This window comes from Cydia amplana, chromosome 21 (assembly GCF_948474715.1).
Source record: "Cydia amplana chromosome 21, ilCydAmpl1.1, whole genome shotgun sequence".
Classification (NCBI taxonomy): Eukaryota; Metazoa; Arthropoda; class Insecta; order Lepidoptera; family Tortricidae; genus Cydia; species Cydia amplana.
In genome coordinates this window covers 5942501-5948598 of record NC_086089.1, presented here as the reverse complement: position 1 = coordinate 5948598, position 6098 = coordinate 5942501, and positions in this window count along the sequence as shown.

The following is a 6098-nucleotide window of genomic DNA, read 5'->3' as shown; positions in this document are numbered from 1 at the left end:
TATTATTTATTGTTTGTTTAGGAGAGTAAGTTGTGGACATTGGTAATTTGATTACCGAAATATGTGTAGAGGTGGCCAGGGGGCGCCATAAGCCTTCAGTATGAAGTGCATATACTTGGAAAAATTCGACCTATGCCGCTGTCCCCCGGTGGCCGAGAGGTAACAGGCACCTGCCGCGATAGCAGAGGACGCTGGTTCGATTCCAGACTGGGGCACTAGAGGCTTGGGTCACTTTTTCTGAGTACATATATGACATTTATTTCATTTTGTGTGTAGTGAATGAGATGTAATTTCAGTTTGTAGTCGAATGAAAGTTAGACAAGTTGTATCATTTGAGATGTAAAATCGACCAAAAGCAACCCATACAGTAAATAAATATTTTTAATATTTACCCACAGTAAAGCAGAGACGCTTTCCAAATAGATTTTTGTACATGGACCCCCGCCTCTTGCTGTCTTTAGAAGTTTTACGATTCTGAGGGTCTGCCGCGAATATCTATCTTAATTTCGTTATCTGCCTGTTTAATTTCACAAACGGGTCTACCGCGATATAATTTCATTGTTTTCACCTTAAATTCCGACGTTTCAGCTGAGTTGCACCAGCTATGGTCACGGAAAGACAATGAAATGAATGAAACAACAATGAAATTATATCGCGGTAGACCCGTTTGTGAAATTAAATATGTGTACAAAACGCGAGAGCTTAAAGTGTTATATCTGCCTGTTTACCACTAATACAATATGCAAGAACGATAGAAGGGCAGATAACGAAATTTTTATTTTCGATGGTAGGCTTTGATGGTAGGCTTTCAGGGGCTCTAGCCAAGATGACAATGACAGAAAACGAAACGAAACGCTATTGTCTCTCTATCACTTCCATATTAGTGCGTTAAAGATAGACAGCGTTTCGTTTCTCTGCCAACGATTGTCATCTTGGCTAGGCGCCCTAGTCTTAATGTGTTTACATCATGTTGGACACCTTGCCCGCTAAACTTAGGCAAACTCTGTATAAATAGTTATTTGTACAACAAGAGATCAAAGTTTGTTATTTCTTCGAGTGCTTATTTTGAGTCCCGTGCAAGCGAAAGATCCTATACTAATTTAGAATCTTGAGCGTAGTAAGGGACTCAAAAGCGCACGAGATGTAAATAACTTTGATCTCGTGTAGTTCACAAAACTTTTCACCTCAGCAGTGAGAACATATTATTATTATTAGAGAACCCGAAAAATGTATTCCTTCTTCATCACTTACCTATTCACTCATGTTTTCATAAGATATACCAACAATTAAGTTTTCACCTCAGAAGCTCGAACAAGGGTACTTTGCTACTTAAAAACTGTGAGCAAAATCGCATTTTGCTCACTGAGTGAGCAAAATGCGATTTTGCTCATTTTGGGTCATTTTGGTTTTTAAGTAGCAAAGTACCCTTGTTCGAGCTGCTGAGGTGAAAAATATTTTGTCAGTTGATTAGTTAGGTATTTCAACTATTTCGTTAAGTTTAGAATACATGTAGGTATGTATTAGATACTCGTACTAGATACTTAATTGTTTTGTAGATTATATTAACGATTAAGTAGCATCATTGTAAATAGTTCCGAGTCGTTTGGCTAAAAACAGTAAATACTTAAAATGTGTGTTGACTTTCCTTTATATGTCACCTATTAGTCAATCATCGTCATCATAACTTAAAGAGCTTTGCTCTTGTCGGTGGAGTAATCGCCAATCATTTCTTTCGTGTGCCAGTCTTTTAATTTTTTCATACGACGCATTATTTTTTTCACCACACCAGCTCGGAAAGGCTTACTTTGCACTTCAAAAACGGATAGCAAAGTTGCACTTTGCTATCACTAATTCACATGTGAGGCAAAGTAATCAAATGCAAATTTTGAGTTGTTTTCTTATGTTTGCTGGATTTTGGATGATAAATATTTAATAACATTCATTTTCATTTGATTTGGTTTGATTTTGTTTGATATTTTACATTTAATATTTGCTTCGGGTTGGTGTGGTGAAAAATTTTTGTGTTTCACTCGGGGGCAAATTTTGTTTAACCCTCGTGCTTTGAAACCCTCGCAACGATATTAGCACGAGCGGTTAAACAACTTTGCCCCCTTGTAGCACAAATAACTATTATTTGGCAGAGATAAGTACCTAATTCTAGGTTTCCTAGGTTATTAGTCATTATAAACTACATATTTCACAGAAAGCCAAGAATACGAGGGGGACCAAACCAAGGCCACCAGGACCAAAGTGAGTTACTGTTAGCCCTTCGTACTAGTATTGACTCCGGAGCAAGCCAAGGATTCCAAAGTAAATTAAGGATCACTAGCGAGTGGTTCTAAAAGTGGAATCTTGAGCGTTGCGAGGGTTTCAAAGCATAAGGGATAAACTAGCAAACACCTGATCATAACATCCATTTAGATAGCCTGTGATGCAGTCAGACGATCTTATTGAACATCATGGTTACTAGGTATAGATTGTCAACCAAATCTTGTCAGTAAAAAAAGGCGCGAATTTCAAATTTTCTATGGGACGATATCCCTTCGCGCCTTTTTCTACTGACAAGATTTGGTTGACCCAGTATATTATGGTTATATTAGATACCTAATATAAGTCGCGGTGAAAGAGATAGACAACCATAAAAGATCCTTAATGTAATCTTTTATAATCAGGCAACTAATAAGGGCCTGAAACTTGTTTTTTTTATGCTACGTCGGTGGCAAACAAGCATACAGCCCGCCTGATGGTAAGCAGTCACCGTACCCTATGGACGCCTACAACTCCAGTGGTGTTAAATGCACGTTGCCGACCCTAACATTTGTGATCTTTCCACAACGAACTATCTCGAAAACTTTCATATTATTATATGGGGAACGAAAATTCCTATTTCCAAAATGGGAACTTTATTTATTTCATGTGAAATTTGCCTGAAAAGTCTTTCTATCTTTTTAGGATCTTTCAGTACCTTGCATATTATATAGGTAAAGGTGGCTAGTTATTGAAAGCTGGCCAGTTATTGAAACCTTAGGTATACTAAAATGAATTCTGTTTATAGGTGAGTATAATTCGTTTTTAATTTAGGGTGGCCAGTTATTGGCCGGTGGCCAGTTACTGGCGAATTACCCTACCTGTCAGTATACTAAGGTGACGTAACGTCCAGTTTGTGAATTATTGCGCAGCTGGTTAGTATAGGCACACCTCGGACACTGGCGATCAAATGTATGAAACAAACGCGTTCCTACGCACACAGCCTAAGCTCGTGTAGGTGAACGTGTACCATGCTTGTGTGAGTGAGATAAGACATTGTAGGGTAACTGTGAGGTAACCGAGAGCGGGTCTCAGCGGGTGGGCGGCACTTTCAACGGGAGGCAGGGAGCGTCCATACTGTATGCTAGTACTCTTTATTATACTGTGGTATAGGCGTCCGTATTTTATTATTATTCATGTGGACACGGGCAAAATGCTAAAAATTGATATACACAACCTATCTGTCCATATATTAAGTACCTATATTTAGGTAGTGTGTACATATTTTTAGTACTTTATCCGTATCGAATAGTCAGAACTCAATTGTTTTCGATAATCTTGCCATTGTTTCGGTAATCTTGCCCAAGTTTCTATATTACAGTGACATATGGATAGACAGACAGACATAAATAAATTGTTCCGCTGCCATTCTGACCTGATTCTGATAATTATCTATTTGATATTATAAGAAAACTTAATTTCATTTCGTTTATTCATTGCGATTAACTTCTCTGTGATTCACGCTTATAGTTACTTCGCGATATTGTTTTAATACCTACGGGAAAACCGCCATTCAAAATTAATTCCTCGTAAGTAGTCTAGTTTTGGTGTGCACGTTTAGTATCATATTCCATTCCCGTTCATGAGTCATTTACGGGTAAAGGTCTTATCAGGCGGTCTAGCATGAGTTGCGTACTCGCGCGCGACTTGCGCGACTTCAAGTTTGGAGTCGCGCCACAGAATAAATAATAGTACTAAGTACAGAAGACTCACTCTCTAACAAAACGCGTCTGTTACGATCAGCACAGATATGGCCGCTAGGTGGCGACAGCGCCACGTGCGGCTTATGGCTAAATTTCCCCAAAATTCGGACCGAACGGATGTACTTTTAGTTACCTGTAGCAAAGCGACGAAATCGCGGAGTGAGACACGCCTGGTCGCGCGCGAGAACGCAACTCATGCTAGACCGCCTGATGTTCGGATGAATGATAGTTATTGGCGCGTATAGAATAATTCGCTACTATTTATGAAATAATCTTTAAAAGAAAAAAACCGACTTCTCTAACTAATTACTATCATCTATCTCTAACTAAAGCTTGACAAAAATGTGGCTTAAAAACTTAACATGCTTAACAAACATAACGAAGAGGACAAATCGCCAAACGTGAACTATGCTTCGTTGAAGAGTTCCGTTCTGATCATCATCAGCAGTTCCACTTCCTCAAATGTCACTTTTTTGAATGTATAGGTATGCTTGATTTGTTGATAAAAACACAAAAATCCTAAGTATGACCATATCTCTTATTTCCGTAGAAAACTTAATTGGCTCCCTTTACGAGAACGTAGGTCCCTTCGTACTTCTCTACTCAATCTTGTTTGACCCGTCCGCCCCAGATTATCTCCGGTCGAAATTTAAATTTGTCACTCCACGTCCAGGTATTACAGATCTTCGCTCTTCCCGTAGCCTTACGCTCATTGTCCCCCAGCATCGAACGGGTTTCATGTCCAATTCTTTCACTATTCAGGCTATCAGACTTTGGAACATTCTCCCACTCCCTAGACAAACGCAGACCAAATTCACATTCAAGCGCATGCTGCGCAAGTATTTCCTTGACAAACTTTCCTCTTCGTCAACTTAATGATTCACACTAGGTGTTTATATATGTATGGTATATATTTAGGTTTATTTGTATTAAGTATATGTGTAAGTTTATCAATATAGTTTATATTCATAATGATAATTATAGTCCTGTTTTCAAATTAATTTATTCTAAAAGACACTGCACCTACTTAATCTTTCTGGTTTGACCCATTGGTTGACTGGTAAAGAATGCCTTAAGGCATTAAGTCCGCCATTTATGTATATAAGTATGTATCTATCTATACAAGTATGTATATCGTCGCCTAGTACCCATAGTACAAGCTTTGCTTAGTTTGGGGCTAGGTTGATCTGTGTAAGATGTCCCCCAATATTTATATTTATTTATTTATTTATTTGTACCTTCATGTATTGTGCAATAAAGATTAAAATAAATAAATAATAAAAATCACTATATATATGTATGCCTTTAAGATTTGGGGAGTTCCCTCGATTCCTCATGGATTCCATCATCAGAACTGGGTTTAAAAAAAAAGCGAGACCAATCTGCATGCATATATATATACATACAAACAAAAAATTTTTTTTCAAAATCGGTCCAGTAAAGACGGAGATATCGAGTAACAAACATTAAAAAAAGAACATACAACCGAATTGATAACCTCCTCCTTTTGAGATTTGGAAGTCGGTTAAAAACATATTCAGCATCAAAACTTATACTTAATTCGCGACTCTACCTAAACGTTTTTATTTCTTTGTCTGGCATTTTTCATTATTAAAAGAAATAGATACATGAATAGGTAATTGCATTTAAAACAATACGAACAGAAAAACAGAAATCTCAAAAAAGCACTGCATAAATATGTAAAAAATATGTTTCAATAAATATAAATTATACATTAGGCATATTACGCTTAATAACTCTACATGTTCATGAATATTACACATACAAAGTAGCTTAGGTACCTATTATTTTTAATGAGCTGTAGGATGATACCGATGCTTGACAATTAACAATATTAACATAAACCAAACCGTTTCGACATATTATGTACATCTAATTACTAATTACAATAAAATCAGTAGGTACAATGACACGGTATCTGCGCAAAAATGCTGTCTAATTAAATCTGAAAACATGCGAAATTATACCATAAAGTCTACACACATGTATGCCACTCGAGCACGTATGTGGACATAGGTAGATAAAATATGCATATCGCTATAGTCCGACTTCAGTACGTTTCGCGCC